We start from the raw sequence: 11890 nt of genomic DNA, 5'->3' as shown, positions 1-11890 counted from the left end.
AAAAAAAAAAAAAAAAAAAATGGCTGGAAGTATAGCTCAGTGCAAAAGCTTTGAAGTACCACCTAAATAAATAAACAAATAGATAAATAAAATAAATAATGGAGTAGAAGTCTAGAGACCAGGGTCTAGTTCTGATATTTTCACTTATGAGGGGAACGTAGATTGATTTTTTTAAATTTTGGAGCCTCAGATTTCTCATGTGTAATAGACAGGAATTGTACTGGAATACAATTACTGAAGAGTCTTTTCAACTCTGATATATAGATGATTCTAAAAACTTTTTCTGACATGGGCTTTATTCTCCTATGACACTTCTGTTTGTGGAGTGACAATATGTGATACTATATTATTTATCTGATGAATCAATACCTCTCAGTACACTGAGCACTTTGAGTTATTCCTGACAGAGAACAGAATGTGTTAACTCAATGAAAATATATGTATCTTTAATGAGAACTTTCTTTTGAGGAAAATAACTAAAAGTGAAGATTTCAGAGGATTTGATATTCTGGTGGGAAGGAGGTTTCTGATAAGATGATTCCTTTGATAACTCTCAAGAACTAAAAATAGCTGGCCATGGTGGTGAATTCCTGTATTCTCAGCTCTCTGGAAGGCTGAGGCAAGAAAATCACAAATTTAAACCCAGCCTGGGAAACTACCTCAAAAAAAATTAAAAGGGCTGGGGATATAGCTCAGTGACAAACCCCTGGATTTAATCCCCGGTATCACACATACACAAAAAAGAGCTAAACATGCACTTATGGATCAAAAGGAATAGCAGTAATCTAGATCTTATGTGATTGTGATAGTAGCTCAAAGTATTATAAGCATATAAGCATATGAAATCAATAGTTCTTATTATTCCCAGGTAGCATAAATGACTTAATTTTCCAATTTGTATTGTTATAATAATGCAGAAATACACTGAGCACTTTGAGTTACTCCTGACAGAGAACAGAATGTGCTAACTCAATGAAAATATATGTATCTTTAATGAGAACTTTCTTTTGAGGAAAAGAACTAAAGGTGAAGATTTCAGAGGATTTGATATTCTGGTGGGAAGGAGGTTTCTGATAAGATGATTCCTTTGATAACTCTCAAGAACTAAAAATATTGTTGTTATAATAATGCAGAAAGAATACAAATTTTCCAATTTGTATTGTTATAATTTAATAGAAAATTAAGAATATTTGCCTCATTTTTTTTTCTTTTTCTTCTTTATTTTCCTTTAGAAAATAATTGCCTTTAAAATCTAATGGATGCTTATCATGGTTCAGATATGGATATTTATTATGATTTAGATCTAAAATATCCTGTAAAAGTCTTATATTCAGATGTGGGGCCTGGGGGCTGGGGATATAGCTCAGGGGCACAGTGGCTGCCTAGCAAGCATGAGGTCATGAGTTCTATCCCCAGTATCACAAAAAAAAAAAGAAAAAAAGCAGAAGTGGGGCCTGGTTAAAAGGGGCAGGTCACTGGGGTTGTGGCCTGGAAGGGTGTGTTCTCACCCTTAGCTCCTCTCTTCTCTCTCTGCTTACTTGTTACCATGCAGTGAACAGCTTTCCTTTGTCATGCCATTTTGCCATGCCATTTCTACATTGGAGCCAGTTGACTATGGACTGAACCCACTGAAACTGTGAGTGAAAATAAACCTCTCCTCTTTTAAATTGTGTGTGTGTGCGGGGGGTGGGGGGGGGATATTTTGTCCCGGTGACTAATACAGAGATTTTCTCCCTTTTGTAATATGGAGTAAAAAATTTACCAGATCACATTGATTTTGCAGTTCAAATGTGGTTCATTTGTTTTTACACCTGACCAAATCTTAACTCACTGGCTACATATCCATATTCACTTTTTTGCTGTTGTTGTTGTTTTTCTGGTACTGGGAATCAAACACATGACCTTGCGCTTGCTAGGCAGGCGCTGTGCTGCTGAGCTAAAGCCCCAGCCCCTCATATTCACTCTTAACTGGCTTTCAGTCTCTTTGGATATGAACAAGATGTTGGATGTTTTATTTTGTTTTTATTGTACTGAAGATGGAACACAGGGCCTTGTGTATGCTAGGCAATTGCTCTACCACTGAGCACATCCCCAACCCTTGGTTTTGTTTTTAAAGTAAATGGCTAACTTTCTGTTTTTATCACTTCTTTATGGAGTAATTTCTTGGTGTATTGGGTGGAAGTGTATGGCTTTATGGCAACAGGAGACAATGAACTTCAGATTTGTACACTCTGGTCCTTGTACTGTGATCAGGGTTGAGGCTGACATTTTTAGCAGTGCCTCTGGATGCTTATTACCTCATTTCTTAACTTTCTGGCCCTATGTTTCCCTGAAGACAAGCAATTCTTATGGGTTGGTGTATATCAAGTGCCCTGCTTATAACATTCAGAAACATTCATGGATTAAAACTATTAATTTCTACTTTTATGTAGTTGGATGAGCTACTTATGGATTTATCCTTTAAACTGTCATCAGTCACCTGTTATCTTCATGTGCATTGATTAGTTAAGGAGTGAAGTATTTGGTTCAAAGTCACTCAGCAAACAAACAAACAGCAAACATAGACATATTAGACAAGTAGAACATGCTGGAATTATTAGATACAAAAAATGAAATACAGTTGTTTTCTATATTTTAATAATCCATAGAGATGTTTCAATATATGGGAAAAATCAAGCAAATACATAAAAGAACATCTAAATAATCTCATCATTTTTTTTGTCTTTTTGAGACAGGGTCCCACTATGCAGTTCAGGCTGGCCTTGAACTCACTTGTGTAGCCCAGGCTGGCCTCGAACTCTCAATGATCATCCTGCCTCAGCCTCCCAAGTGCTGGGATTACAGGCGTGCAGCACCACACCTGACAGTGCTTCCCCACTTTTTAAATTGCAGAACACATACCAAGTACTTATTGTATGGTTGTTGAATTATTATATGAATAAAAAGATGTATTTCTTTGAGTACTGAAATTTTGACCATAGTGAGACAGGATATGCAGAAAGCATATCTTTGATTCCAGATCACTTTCAAAGATAACAGAACAAACAGGATTCCAAGGCAGTGGCATGCTATGAAATGTAAACCATCTACACTTTGATTGTCCTCAGTATAATGTAGGCAGCTTCTCCAGGCAATAACGACTTCTGAAACTCTGCAAACATCAGGAAGATAAGACTAAGGAAAGAAAAGATAACACAAAATATTTGTAACTTGGTGGAAGATATTCTACGAGTGATAAAGTTTATCAGTTGGCTGATCTTTTCCTGCTAAAGAGAAAGAAATCCTAAACTGCATGACAATATGCTAAACAGTGTCTGGTTAAAAAAAAGAAATCACCCTGATTGTTCACGGATAATTAAATTATTTTAAAACTTTTGGAAAGAATGATGGAGTGAAGGTCAAGGAAGGAAATAGCTAGCTCTTAGTTTCCCACCAGTTCCCAGGAAATCAGTAAGTTGATAATGTCATCCAGATGAGAAACTGCAGAGAACATAACATTGGTCACAGTTGGCTGAAGCATTAACATGGTGATTTATGGCAGGGTTTATACCTTCCTCCTTCCAAAGCTAAAATTTTATTACTGGCTTCAGTCCTGTGACCGCTGCAGAACTGCCAACCCCCAGCTGGTCCGATCCCTAGCCAGCTTCCTCTGGGCAACATGTGATAAAGGGCTCTCTCCCTTTTTGATTGTTTTTATTTTTATCATCCAGATCTAGCATCAAAGGGCTCCAAAGTTCTATAACTATTTCAGCTTCTTTTTCACCTTGCAGATCTCATGTTAGTGCCTCTTAGTAGGAAAATCTCACCTAGATGAGCAGTGTTGGTCTCATACCTCTGCTATAGAGAGGCACTATATCGAGTGATATTGATAGAATGGCACTGAGCACTGGAGGATGACTGAGCATGCACTGAGCAGACACAATATCTTGCACTTTATAGATCTGCACTCTGAGTCAGGAGGATTCTGATGGCTTAGAGCTCTTTCTTGGGCCCTTTACCACTCCATATTCCCACAAATAGTTGGTCTACATGGGACTAACTATCTTCTTTGAAGAAAAATTTAAAGGGAACCAATGCATATTCAAATATGCTACAAGAAAAAGTAAACAAAAGCAAATGCAGAGCACCTGCTGAAATATATTGTTGGGGAACAGGAGCAAATTGTAATCAAAGACAGATAAGAATTTAAAGAAGCCAATGAGGAAAAAACATACACACAAGAAATGCCTTTAAACATACACGAAAGAGCTCAACAGAGAATAAAACTGCTCAAGAAAGAAAAGACAGACAAGTTTGAAATGAGTTGGAAGAGCTCAGAAAAGAAATGAAAGAGAAAAATAAAATTATCATAGAAATTAAGATCATAGTGGAAGCACCAAAAACAAGAAGCGATGTCATTAAAATAACAAGGAAGAAGGAAGATTAGCTTGAGAAAAGTAATTCAAAACATAAAAAAGAAAAATTAAACATGGCTGACTTTGTAAGACACAAGTAGAAGATGCAACAAATTAATAATTTCCTAGAAAAATAGACAAGAAAAAATTGGAACAGAAAGGTTATTCAAAGACATATTAGAAAATGTCTTCAAATTCAAAATATTCATTGTACAGCTTGAAGGACATGTGACATGTCAGGAACAATGAGCATGAAGATTATCCCATGCCAATAGTATAGAAATTCTCTTTTGGACACTCAGGAAAAATGAACACACACAGGAGGGGAGATCATGCCAACCTTAAAACTTTACCCAGAAGCACTAAAATGAGTGGGCAAAGCAATATTTAGACAAAGAAAATGTGGCCGGTATTGTTCAATTAGACAAATATTTTAATACATAGATTATCTCATGAAATGAGTCCTTCATGAAAAAAGTACTAGAGGATTAGTTCAACAAATCAAAAACTGAGGGTCTAAATAGTGCCAAAAGTTCTGGTAAGCTCTGAATTTATTTAAGCATAGGATGAAGTATAAGATTGTCAGACTTCTCATCCATCCCTGTCCAGGGTGAACAGGTCCCCCGAAATAGGTGCCCACAGATGTATAAGAAAAGTAAGAAAAAATCAAACCAAGAGAGCCAAAATCTTGTGATCAGGTGCTAGGACTGAGCCCTGATTACCATCTTCAGTCACCTTTTATTCAGAATCAACCCAGGAGGCAGCAGAGGAATTGGAGGATATCAACTGTTTTAGCAAGGACAATACAACTCAATTATCATAGGAATGCGACTTGACCAGTTAGCCATCATGTTATCTACCTTCGCCTACATCTCAGCAAAGTATCTAGCATTGATCCTGGGGCTTACAATGCTTATGCTAGACTTCCTCCAGAACCCAACAATCATGGCTTGGTCAGGGCTCAAGCAATACACAAAAGAGTAACTAAAGAATGTCTTTCTCCACATAAGATACCTTGGAAATTATGGTAATAAAACACAATGTAAGTGCTACAAACAATGGCACTACAAAAACAATAACTTTTAAAAGTATAGTTATGAGATTAAAAAGATACCACAGCATACTTATAAAAATGGTCAAAACACAAAAATCTGACAGTATCAAATGCTGGTAAGGATATTGAGCAACAGGAACATGCATTCACTGTTGATGGGAATGCAAAATGGTTCAGCCACTTTGGAAATCAGTTTGGCAATTTTGACAAAGCCAGTCTTATCATGTGAAATAGCAGTCATATTCTTAGGTATTTACTTTGTTTATGTGAAAAATTATGCCCACACAAAAGCTTGCATAAGAATATTATAGCAGTTTTATTCATCACTGAAAAAAAAAGGCTGGGAGCAAACAAGATATTCTTCAATAGCTGAATGGACATACAAATTGTGGCAGATCAATATATACCATTTTCTTTTTTTTTTTTTTTCTAGTACTGGGAAATGTCAGATTGATATAATACAATGTTATTCAGCAGTAAAATGAAATGAACTATCAAACCGTGAAAAGATATGGACAAAACCTAAGTGCATATTGTTAACCGCAATAAGATATCTTGAAAAAAAGTTATATAGTATAAAATAGTACAGGTATAAAGTAAACTTATTAGCAATACCAGGCAATCAGAGGGAAGAGGGTGAGGGTTGAATAGGTAAAACAGCAGAAGTTTTAGGACAAAGAAACTATTCTATATGCTATTGCTATGGCAAATACATGACACTAAACATTGCCCAAAGCTGTAGAACCTTAATGTATGAACATTCAAAAAAATGAGTCAGAAGGTCAAGGCAACATAAAAACTGAGTGCTGGGGCTGGGGATTTAGCTCAGTGGCACAGCGCCTGCCTGGCAAGTGCGAGGTCACGAGTTCGATTCCCGGTACTGGAAAAAAAAAACCAAAAAAATAAAAATAAAAATAAAAACTGAACGCAGAACGTGACCAAATAATCTTTCTGTACTACAACTATGTGAAACAATCTCACTGAAGGGAATGTGGAATAATGCTCACCTGAAAAACTTTAGAAATGTGTGGAATCTGTAAGAGTAAAAACAACAAAATCTATGCATAAGTACTGGACTCAAGTTGATGTTTCCTGTAGGGGCATAAATTTGCAATTCTGTTGCCAAATATGTTTATACTTGAACCTATAAATGGAGGCAAATGGAGGGACACAACTTTCTCATAGGGTAGGAGATTAGACATAAACAAAGGGAAAAGACAAGAATGATGCATGCGGCAATGGATTGCTATCGGATATAGCACTATGAATGTATGTTTAACCTATATAGATACAGGTGGTTACATATACAAATATCAATATGTCTGTGTACGTATACTAATGAGTATATAGTCATGTATTTCTTTGCACTATTGCCTGAAAGGATGTAAAATAAATGACATTGCATAAATCTATAAGAAACAACCAGCATGTGCAGTATTTGGGCATGTTACTTGTTGACAGACCAGTTGGCACGGATACCCTGAACAGTGCCATAGAAGTCTTATGACCTCATCCAACAAGAAGGATTGGCCATTAGTGAATATGAACGTGGCCCATGCCACAGTGACTGTCATCAGAGACAAGAATGAAGGAGAGGTCTTGGTGGAGTGCCGAGTGCAATTCCTGTCTTTCATGGGTGTCAGGAAGGACTTCCACAAGTTTGTCTTCATCATGGACACCGGGAGCCAGTGTTTTGAGCGTTTTGAGTGCCATGTGTTCTAGTGTGAGCCGAATGCAGCCAACCCATCTGAGGTGGTCCAGGTCTCCTGCATGTTAAGCTGTCAGAAATACTTGGGAGCCAGGCCACCTTTATAGAAAATCCTACCACCTCCTCCGCCAGGGCGTTCAGTGACCAGAAGAGTCGCAACCAATGTAAAGCGAGGGGTCTTGTCCCTTACTGACACTTTGAAACAGAAATAACTAGTCTCCGAAATGCCGTAGCTGCACATGTTCAAACACCCTAGTGTCTACCTAAAGACTAAAGAGCTACACTAAAGAAAAGAAACTGAACCCTAGCCTTCCATTCAATCGCTTGTGCTTTGTCTCCAGAGAGTTTATCTGTAACCAAACAGTGTTAGACAAGCATGTTCTCTGTCTTGCCACCACCATGTGATATGAAAAGAAGCATGAATATTTTTTTCTGCTGCAAGTTACATCCTGAGCAGTGGAAGGGCCCTTTCTTACTGTACATATTGTGGATGTGACTGGGTTTCACTCGGAGAGTAATGTGGCTGCGCTGGCCTGGTCTCTGGGGTCCACGTGACCACACTGCGTCCTTGGAGTACATGCCTGAGTCCATTTACCCAGCTTCTTCCATGACTCTTCTGTCACAAGCAACTCTCAGTCCTGCAACACCTTGCCTGCTTTCAGCCTTGGAAACATTGAATTGCTGTAAACACAGGATGGGTTTCAGTTTTCATAAAATCAAACCTGTTGGTTGACAAAGTTGGCTGCTGGCCTTGGTGTATCAACCAACAGGCAGCTTTCCTTGACAAGCTTGACAGGCAGACACCATTTCATGTCTGCTGCTGTTTGTGGAATGTTGTGGGGGAAAGTGAAACTTCAAAACTAATGAAAAGGTACATTTGAGGAATTAAAATCAAACAAGCAAGAAAAGAAACAACCAGGTAGCAACAAGTTTGTCTAGTGACCAGACTTCAATTTTTATTACCATTTCTTGAAAAAAGGGTCCAGAGTCTTTGAAGAAATGGGTGATTCTCTCACTCAAAGAGGAAAGGTTGCAGACGAGCATGGAGCATTTTACAGTCCCAAGTGAGGAAGTGCTAAAAAAAACAAAGTTCCACAATGACAAGGCTCTGTCAAAGGAAGACAAGAAAGCATTCTCAAAGGTCAAAATGTAATGTGAGCAACAAAATAAATAAAGCAATATTAAATTATAACCCCAGGTATGAAATATCTATGAGCCCATGCTGACATAAAGAAATGATTAAATAAGTAAATAAATGTGGAAGAATATGCTAGTGTCTCATACAGAAGAATTCCAAATAATTAATAAAGATACTGTGCTCTCAAAGAGGTAGAGTATAAACTCTCTAGTCCTTCTATGTGGGCTACATATGCTGACTCTCTTCCAAAAAGAATGGTAAGGAAGGAGTAGGGAGAGTAACTTTAGAATGGAATAACCTGACAAACACTACCTTGCCAGATAGTGAAGGTCAACATCAACACAACTAGTTATTCCAATAGTTTGCAGCCTTGATATAAGATAATGGAACTGCTGCTTTACCTTGGTGATCTTCCTTTCTCAAAACCCATAACCCCAGTCTGATCCCAACTGATCAGGCAAATCCCAATTGGGAGGCATTCTACAAAATATCTGACCAGTGCTCTTCAACATAGGCAAGGCCATCAAAAACAAAGGAAATCTGAGAAACTGTCATAGTCAAGAGAAGTCTAAGGAGATATGACTAAGAAATGTAACATGGTTCTCGTGTGAGTTCCTCAAACCAAAAAAAAAAGAGAGACTCTGATAAAAAATAAGGAACTATCAATAAAATATAGACTCCTGTAAACAATATGCATGATATATGGCTACTCTCTATGTCATTTTTGTGTTTTTAATTATTTATTTATTTTTCTGAAGGAATGGAGATTGAACCCAGTGCCTTTGCACATCCTCATCACTTTTTCATTTTCTATTTTGAGACAAGGTCTTGTTGGGGCTGGGGATTTAGCTCAGTGGCAAAGTGCCTACCTGGCAAGCTCACGGTCATGAGTTCGATTCCTGGTACCAGAAGAAAAACAGAAAAAACAAACAAACAAAAAAAGAAACAAGGTCTTGCTAAGTCACTAAGTCGCCCAGGCTGGGCTCAAATTTTTGATCCTCTTGCCTCAGCATTCCAGAGTGCTGAGATTACAGGTATGTCCCACTACACCCAGCTATCTGCATTTTTTAAAATGTAAAGCTATTCTAAAATTTGTAAAGCTTGTTTTTAAAAATGGAATGATGGAGATAGTATTAGTGATATAATGTATTATTTGCCAGTGATATCTGATTCTATGTGGAGAACCTAAGGAAAAATTATTATACAGCTTAAGAGAACTGAATAAGAGGGGTAGGGAAAGTATAGAATAGTACTTCTATATACTAATAGCCAACTATATTTATAATAGGAGAAAGATTTCATTTATAGTAGTTCCAATCAGATAATTACTTAGGAATAAAGTTAACAAGAAATATGCCATGTCTATTAAAGGCAGCTTTGAAATGTTACTGAAAAACAATACAGTGGATCCTCGAGTTATGACCAGTTTCACATACATGTGACGTGGATTACAACAGACCGGAATTTTAGGTTTAACTTATGACCAAAGCCTTGAGCTATGACCCAAATGCCGGATGCTCGTGTGGTTGTAAACAGACTCATGATGCCAGAAAAGCACATGTAAGCATGTGTACGCGTCAGTCTGAGCCCAGGTGTGCATGTGTGAGTATATGATTTTGGTCAGTGTTTTATATATTTAATATGATTACTGCTATCACAATGGCCCCCAGAAAGCAAGAAAAGAAGCTAAGCAAATAAGGGAAGGTAAGGAAAGCAATAACAATCAAAAAGAAAAAGGAAATTGTGGAGGAATATGAGAGTGGTGCTTGTGTGACTGAACTTGCTAATATGTACAGCATGTCAAAATCCACCATCTCAACAATCTTACAGAGAAATGATTTGTAAAAGGACGCTAGTGTTGCTAAGGGTGTTACTCAAATTAGTAAGTCATGATCAACAGCGTTAGATGAGGTAAAAGGGTATTATTAGCATGGATAAATGAAAGGGAGATGGCAAGTTATAGCCTGAGTCTATAATTCGTGCAAAAGCTAGGGTTATAAATGCTGAACTCATAAAGGATAATCCATCAAGGAATGATAATGATGAAACATTTCCTGTTGGTAAGGGGTGGTTTCACAATTTTAAAGTGAGAACTGGGCTTCATAGCACGACTAGGCATGGTGAAGCATCCACGATGGTAAAAGGTTTGCTGAAAATTACACACACCACTTGGAAACAGTGACACAGAGAAGTGACTTTTGCTCGCATCAAGTTTTCAGCTGTGATGAAACTGGGTTTTTCTGAAAGAAGATGTCCAGGAAAACATATATTACCCAGGAAGAGAAGCAAATGCCGGGACACATGCCTATAAAGGATAAGCTAAACTTATTGACCCCTAGAGTGTTCATAAAACATAAAGTCATGCAGAATAAGCTAGAGGTCATGTGGAGGTCTAATGCAAAAGCCTTAGTAACAAAAGTACTTCTTTTGAGTGGATCAGGTAGGCTCTTGGTCCTACTGTTAAATATCTAGAGGACAAAAGTTTACCACTCAAGGCTCTGCTCATCATGGACAATGTTCCTGCCTACCCATGATACTTGGAAGAAGCATTCGTTGAACAATTCCCATCACTCCCAGTCGAGTTCCTCCCACCTATGACAACTACTCTACTGAATCCCATAGACCAGCAAATTATAGCTAATTAAGAAGCTATACACCAGGGCTGGGGATTTAGCTCAGAGGCACAGCACCTGCCTGGCAAGTGCAAGGTCATGAGTTCGAATCCCGGTACCCAAAGAAAAACAAAAAACAAACAAACAAAAAAAGAAGCTGCACACCAACGAACTGTTCCTGAAGTGCTTCCAGATGATCTCAGACACAGATTTAACCCTTACAGAGTTCTGGAAGGAACATTACAACATCTTTTCCTATGTGGGGTTTATTGGTATGTCCTGGGACACTGAAGTCTGCCTGGAAGAATGTGTGGCCTAAAATTATACAAGAAAGAGACTTTAAAGGCTTTCTAGAGGAGCCTGAGCTTTCAGTTGACCCTATGGTTGATGGCACTGTTACAATAGCGGAGTCCATAGGCTGGCAGGTAGACAGTGGTGATGGTGAGGAACTGGTGGAGGAGCACAGAGGAACTGTCTACAGAGGAGCTTCAGCAATTTCTGGCTGAGCAATAGAAAATGGCAGCTGAAGAGGATGGGGAGTATCAACAATCAGTGCAGGAAAGTTCTTCTGAAGTAAAAGAAATACAAAAAAAATGGACAGAGCTACAAACATAGAGAAGACCCACCCAGACAGATAAAAAGCCAATCACTGCATTCACCTGCTTAAAGACAATATCATGTCATACTACAGAACAGTGTCAAAGGAAAGACAGAAATGTACAACCTTAGACCAGTTTTTAGTTCTGAAATGTTGAGAACTAGCGAGCCAGAAGCAGGTCCTAAAGGGCTACGGGCTCTCCCAAGGAGAGAAAGACAGCAGAGAGCCGCATTCATGATGTTCTTATGGAAGGAGACTCTCCTTCCAAACAATACCCACCCTCCCTTTCTTTTTTTTTTTTTTTTTTTTTTGGTTTTTCTCCAGTACCGGGAACTGAACTCACGACCTTGCGCTTGCCAGGCAGGCGCTTTTGCCACTGAGCTAAA

At 38.2% G+C, this 11890-nt stretch overlaps 1 pseudogene; it reads left to right on the top strand.

Annotated features, from left to right (window-relative positions):
• Nucleotides 1–6841: 6841 nt before the first annotated feature.
• Nucleotides 6842–7389, top strand: LOC102023369 (annotated as a pseudogene).
• The last annotated feature ends 4501 nt before the right edge of the window (nucleotides 7390–11890 follow it).

The sequence above is a fragment of the Chinchilla lanigera genome, unplaced genomic scaffold, assembly GCF_000276665.1.
Source record: "Chinchilla lanigera isolate Chin_1 unplaced genomic scaffold, ChiLan1.0 scaffold00089, whole genome shotgun sequence".
NCBI classification, from domain to species: Eukaryota; Metazoa; Chordata; class Mammalia; order Rodentia; family Chinchillidae; genus Chinchilla; species Chinchilla lanigera.
This window is presented reverse-complemented; position numbering and strand designations above follow the sequence as displayed.